This window comes from Felis catus, chromosome D3 (assembly GCF_018350175.1).
Source record: "Felis catus isolate Fca126 chromosome D3, F.catus_Fca126_mat1.0, whole genome shotgun sequence".
NCBI classification, from domain to species: domain Eukaryota; kingdom Metazoa; phylum Chordata; class Mammalia; order Carnivora; family Felidae; genus Felis; species Felis catus.
Window position 1 is genome coordinate 82,882,461 of NC_058379.1, and position 12,804 is coordinate 82,895,264.

Here is a 12,804-nt window from a genome sequence, read left to right on the forward strand (position 1 = left end):
ACTAACTTTATGCGTATCTTTCCTTTTCTGATGCTTGCATTTGAAAAACTGCCAAGTGACATTATTGGGTCTGTTGTCCCTCAGTCATGAGCGGTTCTGACCCCCCTTTCCTTAGTGGTGGTCTTGTGTTGGTGGATCTGTGGTTTTGTTTTTTAGATTTTCTTTTTGGTTAAAAAATGAATGCGAACAGAAGTCAGTTTCTAATCGACATTAGACCAAAGGTGGGCACCTTGTGGTACATGGGTTCGGTGTCCACGTCGTCGTCGGAGCCAAATTGGGATGTTTCCCCTCCCGCCACAGATTCTTTCCCTTGGAATACTTGGGCATGGGATTTGCATTCAAAGGCTTTCTGAACCCAGGGGCCTTTGGAGAGAGCATGGCCTTTCCCCCTATCATCCTTGTATTCTGTTCCCAGTCTCTAGCCTACTGCAAGTTTGATAATGTTCATATTTGTAAAGATATTTGGAATTTCTCGTTTTGGTACTGGTAAAGAGTTTCTAAGTAGAACGCACTGGCAAGATGTCTATACATCCACATTTCTGTACTTTGCCAGTTTTATGTGTCTATTCTTGATAAAATGGAGCGTAGCACACTGATGAACTTATCTGAGAGAATTTTCAATTTTGAGTGCTTGAGGAAGAATCTTTGCCGTTTATTCCACGGATCATTGTTTCATTTGAACACACCTTAAATAAGAGTGAAACATCTGTTTTTGTTGATGAGTATCTATGTAAGTCAAGGTAATCTTCATTATGTTATTTTTCTTTTAATGCCTCTATATTTTACAAATACCGATACTATATTATAAACAAAAAGGATGAACAAGTTAAGGGTTTCCAGGGATGTGGAGTAGGATTAGCCCAATTGTAGCATTTTTCTGACCTAACAAAGAATATGTAAGTAGAAAGAGCCATTCTGCCTTAACCAGTAGGGTACCATCATATATACTGTGCATGTACTAAATCTCTGTCTCAGTCTCTCTTACCCATATTCTCATAAATGAAGTGAGAGCAGTAATCATTATGCGGTGTTATTGATGAGGAATCTAGCTTTTAATTTCATTCATTTGTAATGAATATTTAACAGATTCATCAAAGTTTGTTTTCAGTAGATAGGTGTATAAAAATCAACTAATTCATAAAGAATCAGTAGTTATTAGCTGAAATCACACTTCTATGGGAATGTAAAATTTTCTAAAGGCAACGAAGATATTCCCATTAATTGAGTTTTAAATGGAGTTGCTTGAATGAGGTTGAGATTTTGAAATCAACATTACTTAAAATTTTAAAAGTGCTCTTATTTTAACTTTTAAAGTTTTCACATCATAATTGAGAGTGCGTATATCGAAATAATCCCTGTAAGTCCATTTAGAATTCTGGAAATGCATGCCCCTAGGTTAAATTCCAAATGCACATAAAGCTACTGGGCAATGCTGATGTCATTTTTCTAAGAGAGATTGTGGGATTCCTTGATTGGTAATGTTATCTGTGCTTCTCTTTCAATTAATCAGTGACCATTGTTTAGTAGATTTTATGTGACAGGAAGCAAGTTTGTGTTTATCTCTTGCAGGCTATATCCTGGGAGTTCAGTATTGCCATTCACAGTAAAAGAATGTCCAGGGTGGTAAATAGGTTAAAAAACCAACCAACCCATGACTGAAAAAAATACAGAAAAAAAGACAGTAAAATAATTTGAGATGGAGAGGGAATTTATAGACAAAGCACCAAAGGCTTCAAAGAAACAATTTACATTTGCTTAGGAGGAGGTAGCAGAGAACTTGAATACTTTTGGATTGTATGTATGAGATGCCAGAATGAATCTCCTTGGTTTGATGGTCTGAATAAGTAGTTATAACAATGAGTTTGACCTTGGTACATTTTCGATCACTTGGGGTATGTGGAATAAATAGATTTTCCTTTTTTTTTTTTTTTAACTTGAGGAAGGTAATGGGTGTGACCAAAAGTTTTCATAGGACATAGAAAATGAAAAATTATAGATGTAGACGTGGAAGAATGGAGAGACAGATGTTCATGGAAAGGAAAGAAGGAACGCAATCGTTACTTTTTCTGGATGCATATTTAACCTGTAGTAATTGGATGGTCAGACTCTTCGCTTTCCTCACACAATCCAGCTACTTAATTTGGAAAATATAAATAATGACTTTGATGAACGTGATAGTCTAGTTTGATCACATAATGGATAAATACAGTGTGTGTCAGATCGACTTCAGTTTTATTGCGGACTCTGTGACTTCCTACTCATTGTGGAACTTTGGATAAATTGCCCAATATTACTAAATTTTACTAATATTATTAAAATTTACTAAATATTACTAAAATCAGCTCTAAAATGGGAATAATGAAGGGCGCCTGGGTGGCTCAGTTGCTTCAGCATCTGATTCTTGATTTCAGCTCAGGTCATGATCTTGTGATCATGTGATCGAGCCTTGCGTCAGGCTCCATACTTGGGTGTGTCTCTCTCTCTCTCTCTCTCTTTCTCTCTCTCTCTCTCCTTCTCTCTCTCCTTCTCTCTCTCTCTCCTTCTCTCTCTCTCTCCTTCTCTCTCTCTCTCTTTCTCTCTCAACTGCGTTTCCCCACTCATGCTCTTTCTCTGTCTCTCTCAAAATAAATAATAAACATTTAAAAAAATAAAGACAGTGGGGTTAATAATACCTATAATCCAAGTGTCTTTCTGAGAATAAATGAGATCAAAATATTTGGAACATATATTAATTTAATCTAGACATTCTGTTTATCTACTTTACATATACGGTTTATAAAAACAACTGCATTCCAGATGATCTATTGTGTGTCCAGGGTTGTATTTGTTATCCTTCAAGTGAAAGCAGACATTATTTTATGTACTAAATAGTACTTAAACTTTTTGCAGTCATTTAGGAGAATGGTCTGTGTAAGGTGTGCTTAGAAATACAGCACATCTTCATATTTCTTTCTGAGTAGACTATGGCAAAAATATGGTTAGTAAGCAGGTGATTCTTTAAACACAGGGAATTCACATGTCAGAGAGATCGTATCTAATTCTTTAGACCTTCAAATTTGGAGACCATATTTATGGATGGTGGGCAACAAGATGTATTAAATGAAATTTGGTCATTAGGACATTGAGGCTAATGTGGTTAGAAGATGGCTGGTGCCATTATTATTATTTTAGGCAGTTACCTGTGTTTGTGTAACATAACAAGTCAAGACCAAAGTAGAACAGTCCGTGGAAGGGGACCAGCAGTGCTTCTAGAACCCTCATCAAGAGACCTCCTTGGTACATACTTCTGGGCTGTGTTAGAATCTGACATTTACCATTAGCATCCCACTTTATTCTTGTGATACAAATTGATAAACTCATGGATCTAAATATATAGACTTAAGGAAAGAATCACTAGACATTACTGTGGCAGGACTTTTTTATTGAGGCGTAATTGATATATAACACGTATGTATGTAAATATATACACATATATACATGTGTACGTACACATACATACATATATATATAACGTATTATATTGATATATTAGTTTTGGGCTTACAGCATAATGGTTCAATATTTGTATGTATTATGAAATGTTCACTATAGTAAATCTAGTTAAAATCTGTCACCTTACACTTTACATTGCTACAATTTTATTTTTTTCTTGTAATGGGAACTTTTTAAGATTTCCCCCCTTAGGAATTTTCAGATATACAGTGGAGTGTCATTAACTATAGTCACCATGCCGTACGGAGTACTGTTTCAAAGACTAATAGTGTGCCCTTCTCGAAGAGTAGCTCTTAATTACCGTCATGACTGTTTTCTTGTCCTTTTACAGGGAGAATTAGGTGGAGAGTCCTCCCCTGCCCCTCCCCCCCTCACCCCGGGACTTAATGTCACCCTGAACTGGCTATTTGAAGTACACAGGAAGTAGCAGTTTCCAGCCTTCTCATTGCATCACAATGCACTTTTCTAGATTAGTCTTTTCCTTGCCTTGGCATTTCTCACTAAATGTCCCCTTAACCATCTGACACAAAAAAATTTGTCTACAGAACCACTCGGCCTCTGTTCCAGGTATTAAGTGTTTTTCATCTCTTCTGCCCATAATGGGCTGCTAGCTGATGGCTGTGCTCTGGGCTGTTACTTTCCCTGAAATGTGTGCTTCGTGCCTGTTCCGCGGTCGGCTCTCTAGCTGTTAACATCACTCTTGCCTTTTAGGCTACTCCCCTCTCTTCCCTCCTCATTCAGGCAGAATTTATACCTGTTACCCTGGTCGAAATCAAATATATAAGAAATGCAGTGTGGGATTCACTCTGCTTTAAATTTAAGCTTGCTGGAAAGCGTTGGTGAGCATTTTCCGTGCATTTGATTGCACCTCAGCAATATCTCCTACCAAGAGATTCTCTGTCTCCTGATAACTGAAGCTATGTTCAGCGTTCCAGAAAAGAAATATTCATCTTGAAAATAGGTTGTGTTTAAAAACTGAGTTCTGCATTAGATTCCTTAATGGGGCGAATTTATATTAGATGCACAAAAAGAAAATAATCACAAATATTAATTCCTTAGGAAAGAGCATGTTCATCATAGTCAAATTTCTATTTTATAGATTTGGGAGAGCAAGAATGCAAAAGTGTCCTCCAAATCTATAGGTGACTTAAAGTTGGCTTCGGTCGTAGAAGACAGCAAAATACAGTTCGTTTGCCCTCTGTATGTATGGGAAACCCCCTTTTCGTATTGTCTTCATAAGCAGAGTGAATTAAGAAGACTCTTGTTCTTATCTTTTTGTTTCTTTGCTAATAGAAATGGAGGGCTCCTGTGGCTTCAAAATGAATTTGGACTTGGATCAGCTCTATGGGATACAAATACGTTTAGGTATTTAGAAATACTCTTTTGACAGTTATTTTTAGCTTTTATACTCCAGCATAACTAGTAAGTATTAAATGCATTTTCTTCGCATAAGATCAATGATTCAGAGTCTTTGTTTATTTCCTTTAAGCTATGATGGAAATAAAACATGTCAGTTTTTGCCACTAAAATGAAAAATCCTACCATTAATTTAGTTTAACATTGGTCGTTTTCTCTTTAAAGTTATCTTAGGTTAGAAATGAAGGTTACGATTGCCAAAGGCTTTATCAGGGGAGGCTGCACAGCTCTAGATGGAGGAGAGAGAACTTACAGTTATCAGCCTAATAATAGTCAAACTAGATAGTGTAGATTGGCTCTAAATTTTGTGAGTATCTGTGTTGGTCAAAGTCACTTAAAAATGCTGTCATTTTTAATGTGGTTTTTTTTTTTTTGGTACGTATTTTACTTGTTGCCCATTGATGGGAGAAGCAAAAATTAACGTTCATTCTATACCACTGTGTTTTTATGTAGTATGAAGCTGTGTTTTTAAGTGCAAACGACAAGAGATAACGTAAAATGATGTTATCAGGCACTTTCTATACTAAGTGCACTGTAATTGTTTGACAAGCTCTATATGCAGGGCTCATTGATAGAGTCACAGAAATTGCAGCAGTCTCTGTAACTCACCAAGATAATTGACAGATTTAGATAAATAGCAGGGCGGTCACTGAGCCTTTGCTGGTTCAAGCGTATGGATAAGAACTGTATTGGAAGAAATTTCATCCTGATCATTTTGCATGATTTGTATTGATTATCTGTCATAATGATTATGGTCACCAGAGCGAAATTGTAGTTTGTATGAATATGCTTAACATTATCTCCCCCAAACTCACTTTGGCATGCTGTAAAGCCTCTTACGTTCTCTTCTTTTTTCTCTCTCCTTTTTCTTCTTCAAATGCTTACCAAGGGCCTGTTCTATGATAGGTATTGTGTTAGGTAGGAGAGTTAAAACACACACACACACGCGCGCACACACACACACACCCCCCACTCTTCTCCTTCATAAAATTTAGTCTGGTTGATAAGCCAAGAAGGTAACCAGATGGCATGGGGAAGCAGTAAATTCTACAGGTAATCTACAGCTGTGGAGGTGGGAAAAACAGAGGAACTAATTCATGCATCCGTGAACAAATGCTTGCATGAGGATACCTGACATACCTCTGTGATTTCATAATCCTTTTATACAATCTTCAAACCAAAGCAATAAAAAATTACTTTCTTTTAATGTAGGACAGAGTCTTTTAAAATTATATTGGGGGAAACTTTATGCAGTAGAAAGATCAATAAATAGAAACCCTAGGTTATATACTTACAAGTTCCTTGTTTTTGAGCACTGTTCTAAAACATAATAAAATGTTATCCTCACAGATATAAAATGGAGATCAAATAGGTAAACACTTTAGAATTTTTATTTTAAAATAACTTCGGACTTACAAAAGGTTGCAGAGTACTTTTCCCAAACCCAGCCTTTCCAAATGTTAGTATTGGACACGACTATACTTAATATTTAAACCATGAAATTAACATGGATATATTACTATTTACAACAAATTGTAGTCAAAAATTTCCAACTATTACAATAAAGTAAAAAGTTTGGAATTGCGAGTAGCTTGTTTTGAGAGTATTCTGCAAGTCGAGCAAACGTTTCTAACAAATTTTAACTTGATAGATGAGTGATGTCTTGCAATATGAATAGTGCATGATGCCGAACATCATGCAATCACAACTGTGCCAATGGTTCTTGAAATTTGCTTTTGCATACAAATGCTTTGGATTACAAGCATGTTTCCAGAACCAATTAGGCTTGCAAACCAAGGTTTTACTGTACTTTGTCTGATAGGAGCCTACCTAGTATCACATTTCACACTTATTTTGTGATCTGGGTCTTTTCCAGTCTGGGATGGTTCATCAGTCTTTCATTGTCATTCTTGACCAGTGATTTGGTAGCATATTTAAAAGAATTTTTTTTAATGTTTATTTATTTTTGAGAGAGAGAGAGAGAGAATGGGGAAGGGACATAGAAGGAAACAAAGAATCTGAAGCAGCCTCCAGGCTCCAAGCTGTTAGCTAGCACAGAGCCCGATGTGAGGCTCGAGCCCACAAACTGTGAGATCATGACCTGAGCTGAAGTCGGACGCGTAACCAACTGAGCTACCCAGGAGCCCCTTAGTAGCATATTTTCCGATCTGGCTTAGTTTCATGTTTCTTCCTAATGGAGACATTTTAGGTGATGTATTGACAAGGATGCCACAGAGGGGATGTTGTTCACTCCTCAGTGCCTTTTGTCAGGAGGACGTTGATACGATTCATTAGTGGTGATGTTGACTTTGGTCACTTGGTTAATGTGCTGTCTCTAGGTTCTTCTGAAAATACATGTGAAAGTTTTGAAATCTTAAAGGAGGTATAAAATTATTTAAGCTGTCACTATGGATTAGAATAAATACTACCACTGGTTTGAAGGGGCTTCTTGGGTGACGGTCCATTCATTGTCCATTTTTAGGGATGAGGGCATCGTTTCATGGGTCGAATTTAAATCTATGATACAATCAGGTAATGTCCACAATTTTACATAGAAATTGATCTTATTCTCCCAAAGCACATCAATTTAGTATGTATCAGGGAAATTGATATTTTTTTTCTTTTGAACCAGGCAACAATAATCTCTAAAGTCCAGGATTCCAATAAGATGTTTACTGACATAGAATTACAAGAGCTTTCTCTCCCATTGTTTACAAAAAAATAAAGAGCTGTTTTACATTGGAAGGTATGCCACAAATACTTAACCCTCATAATTGTAAATTGTAAATATCGTTTGAGAAAATAATAGATACTCAGGTTTGGCTAAGGTAGAAAAAGTAGCTCAAGAGAGTGCCATCAGATGTCTTACATTTTAATATATTCACAGGAGAATTGAAATCTAAACAGTGAAGAGAATCATATTTAATGTTTGAAAAGATTTAGTAATGACAGTTTCTTCTAATGATTCTTTTAAGAGCCTATAAAATTTCTGTTTCATAGTGAATGCTGATTAAATCTTCAGCGTTAGAAAGGAACCATTCTTATATCAGAAATGAGATTATTGATACATTTGGAAGTAAAACAAGAAAGGGAGCAACCATTAGAGCTATAATTTAGAAGAGTTAGAAAACAAATATGGATGCTTATATCAATTCTCAGAAGTAAATTTCTGGAAAAATGTTAACAAGATATTTTAGGTCTATAAAATATTTTGTTTTCTTGCAAAGTATCAGATTCAGTTGTGCTACCGCTGAGCCCTTTTAACAAATGTTTTTGAAACTTCTGCCTTTACAAACGGCACGTGTTCAAGAAAGAACAAATACATTTACAGTGCTCTCAAGTCATACTCCTTACTAAAATTTAACAAATCTTGAAGGTGAATATGGTTGGAATGATAAGCAGTGGTAATAATGGAGAGATTACGTGGTATTTAGTCAGGGTACAGAAATATTAAAAATGAACCCTAGAACTGAAATCTTCAGAAAAGGGTTGCAAAGAGAACAAACTGTTGAGAGTCTGGGAAGAAAACGTTTAGGACTTTTATTCCATTTTATTAAAAAAAAAACTGCCATCCTTCAAAAATTCTCATTTTTGGATACAATACACTTCAGGAGTTTTTAACTGATAAAAGTACCATTTCAAACAAGTGGGGTGACCATTAGCCCAACCCAGAAGGGGTTGTAAAAGAGAGATCAAGGAGTGTTTGTAACTAGTTGGCCCTACCTACATTGCAGCACAGTATTCCATTCCATGGTATGGGCTCGTGGAGCATTTGTTAGGTTGGCCTGGACCAAGATAGGTTCCAGAATCAACGTAGCTTACTTTTGCATCTCATGGCTTAACATTTCACTGGAAGGGAAGGTCTGAACATACCTCAGTCGGTGACATCTAGAGAAAAGGAAATGGCCGGGAAAATACTCATGCTGGACTCAGCCAGCCTTGGGTCTTCTTAGGCCGAGAGCCTGGAAGTTGTCTTTAGAACTGTCACCACACAAGCAAAAGAGAGAGAGCCCAAAAGATGTGTGTTTGGTTGAGGGGTGGGGTGGGGCAGTGCAACAGAGTAAGGTGAGGCCATCTCCATTCCTTGTTAAATTAGAATCCTCGTCTTCTGTAAGATAAATGCAGACTAATTTCTCAAGATGGGGCTGTGTTACCGGAATGGCAATTACAAGAACCAAAATGATTAACATCATTCTGGCAAGTTTTGTGTGTAAACAGTGTGCAATTATCTGATAAGAATGCTTCCCTTAGAATATTTACTTATCTTCTTAGTTAAAATGCTGACATGTTTTAAGGTATTTAACTGAAAACACACAATCAAGATTTGGACAACACATACATAATGCTCTCAACAGATGTGGGTTTGAAAGATTTGTGATGATCACTAGTGAAATTAGTCAAACCCTACTTAAATTAGATTTTGCTCATTTGTGAGTCATTTAAGGGTCCACACTGGAGCAGAATGTGTGTGGCGAGTAAAAGATTACACATCCTGCACTTGGTTTGAAATGAAGAAAAAGTAAAAGTCAGCATTTCCTTTTTCACAACATATTGGAAAAACTCAGTTCTGTATCTCACACCCACTCTATCCTTGACACAGTTTATATAATTTTCTCAACTGAATCATAACAGAGCTGAATTTAGGCCGCTAGCTAATTTTGCTTATTCAGGGGAAGCAGATACTGGTGAGCCATAGTCTTTGGGATTCAGTGTAATTATATATAAGAGAAGTGAAGCTATCAACAGTTAAGACTGATTGCTAGTCACACATGGAGTCTACAGAGACCCAGAGCCACGTCGAAAATAAGGTGACTGGAGTTGTGCAGCAGATACACGACCTCGGAGACGTTGTTTTTTTACAAAGATTGGTATCGAATGATGGCATGGCATCGTGAAGCTTGACACTGAAATTAAAAACACAAGCTTTGTTGCAAAGGCTAAGTTATCTCTTTGGCTGATCCTTATAACATCTGCAAGTTGACTTTTACCTGTGGCATAACAGCTCTGTTCAGTACATTTGGAAGAGCAGTTGCGGGGTGTAATGATCCGAAACAAGGCTGTTTGTCCCATTGATTAGATCCTGTGTTGGAAACCTGAGTACAATTGATGATGGAAAGTATATACCAATGAATGAGGACTCGTAGTAAGGGTCAGAGGGAGGCGATGCGTTCGGTTTCCGATCCAATTAAGATTTCACCGTGGCACTGATGCTGAAAAACATAGAGACTAATATTCAAACTATTAACATCTTGTAATATACGTAGTTGAGTGCCACTCTGTTCACACTCTCTGTGGCTTCTGACTTATGTTTAAGTTTGAGTCTTCCATAAATTCTGGGCACACTGACAGAGTCCAGTCTGATACAGTACTCCATTTTTTGTTTTCTAGCCAGAGCTAAAAGGATGTGTGGGAGAAATGGAAGCTTTAAGGAGGAAGGATTTTAAGTTACTCGAGAGGCTTCACCAGTTATGCAATAGCTTCTTTACTGTTTTTCCAAGCCATGACCTCTCTTGGAATTTAGCAAAAAAAAAAAAAAAATCTTGTGTGTAATTTTGGCTATGAAATATGCATTATCGCATTTTTTTACACACATCACGTGTATCTTTAATGTGGAAATCCAAATATTATGTAAACATAAGATATTTTCAGCAAAAAGAAAATAAGACCCTTATTCTTACTTGTTTTTCATATTAGAGCTGCCTGGGGCTTTCAGGCTCGTTTACTATAATCTCTGAATTTAGAATTTATTTTTAATGTTTGTTTATTTTTGGGAGAGAGGGAGAGAACGCTGGGGGAGTGGCAGAGGGAGACAGGATCCCAAGCAGGCTCCGTGCCGACAACAGAGAGCCCGACGCGGAGCTTGAACCCACGAAACACGAGGTCATGACCAGAGCCAAAGTTGGACGCTTAATGGAGCCACCCAGGTGCCCCAATTCAGAAATTTCTTATACAATTTCTCTGATGGCTGATCAGGGAGATCAGGTAGCTTCAGGTCTCTTTTAGTTGGGGCAGGAATGGTGGTGGAAACACACATTTCAGTCGTGTGCACTGGGTTTGAGTCCTGACTCCCACCCCTGGAGACTGGTGACTTTGAGCAAATAGCTTATTTTTTTTTGATTCATTCAGTTCTAAAATAGGAACAAAATGTTCATCTCACAAGGCTTTTGAAACCATAAAAAGTGTTAATATGAAAGCATAAAATAAAGTATAAAAGTGAGCGAATATATTTACAGAAGTGACTGAGCTTCATGAAGAAAGGGGTCTTGTCCACTCCAAAAGTGACTGGCAGCTATTAAATGTGCTGGAAGCTTCTGGAATCGTGAGGCACCAGGGTTGTGTTGAGGAGAGTTTTAGGACCAATAATACAGACGACACTTACTTTTAGGAACCTGAATTACATCTGGCTATTGAAATGTTTGAAGGCAGGTATTTCCCAGCCCACCTCCCATTTGAAATAATGCTTGAAAAGATTAAGTAACGTTATCTCAAGCATTCCTTTTATGACATTATTTCCAGAATTTTCCTCAGACTTAGCTGTGCTTGTTTCTCAGTGTCTCAAAATTTGACAACCAGGATTAAACGTCAATAATTCATAACCGATCCATTAGGTTCAAAACAAGAAAAATTGAGATTTTTATTCCCGTTGGTATGAATTCCGTCATCAACACAGGCCATGATTGTATTACTTTTCTTTTTTAATTTTTAATGTTTATTTTTAAGAGAGAGCACGTGAGCAGAGGAGGGGCAGAGAGAGAGAGAGAGAGAGAGAGAGAGGGAGACCCAGAATCCGAAGCCTGTGAGCAGAGCCTGATGTGGGGCTCGAACTCACATAAGACAAGATCATGACCTGAGCCCAAGTCGGAAGATTAACCGGCTGAGCCACCCAGGCGCCCAGCATTACTTATTATTCTTATTGCTAGTATTATTATTATCGTCTCTTAGAGAAAACAATGCAGAAAAATCAGGGTTTAAAACTCAATGTATATGATCATAAAATAGTGAATATACAAAAGGAAGCTCTAATAAAATTGAATGTTAACTAGGAATGCCAAAGTTGATCTCTCCAAATTGTGTTTTCCTCAGAAAAGTGTTAAATGAGCCTAGTTTCTCTTCTTCCAGAGGATACTCTGAAAACTTCCTCCCAGGCTGCCGATGTGGGCTTTCTCATACGCTTCCTTTCGGGTGTCTCTGCATTTTCCTTTGGTCTTATGAGTTACACCTCTATAATTCCTATGATGGCTTGGCCCTGCTTTAAAATCTGCCGTGAAACCGGAACAGGAAATACATAAAGAGAATAGAGGTGAGGGGAAGGAGATAGATTATTTTGGAGCTGTCTGGAGGTTAAGTGCAAAAGATAGAAGGAATAGTTCAGTTGGTTTTCTTTTTTTTTTTTTAATCTTTTTTTAATTTTTATTTTTTAACGTTTATTTTTGAGACAGAGAGAGACAGAGCATGAACAGGGGAGGGTCAGAGAGAGGGAGACACAGAATCTGAAACAGGCTCCAGGCTCTGAGCTGTCAGCACAGAGCGCGACGCGGGGCTCGAACTCACGGGCCGCGAGATCATGACCTGAGCCGAAGTCGGCCGCTCAACCGACTGAGCCACCCAGGCGCCCCTTTTAAATCTTTTTTTAATACTTATTTCTGAGACAGAGACAGAGCATGAGTGGGGGAGGGGCAGAGAGAGAGGGAGACACAGATTCCAAAGCGGGCTCCAGGCTCTGAGCTGTGGGCACAGAGCCCGACGCGGGGCTCGAACTCCCGAGCCGTGAGATCATGACCTGAGCCGAAGTAGGTCATTCAACCGACTGAGCCACCCAGGCACCCCCAGTTGGTTTTCTGATAAATATGTAGAGGATAAAAGGAAACTGGGTTTAGACTCCACAAGCAAGGGCTT

General features: G+C 37.9%; 1 protein-coding gene across 6 annotated transcripts in view; it reads left to right on the forward strand.

The window, feature by feature from the left end:
* CDH7 (cadherin 7) overlaps positions 1–12,804 on the forward strand; it is a 122,994-nt gene that overhangs the window by 14,030 nt on the left and 96,160 nt on the right. The window lies entirely within an intron of this gene.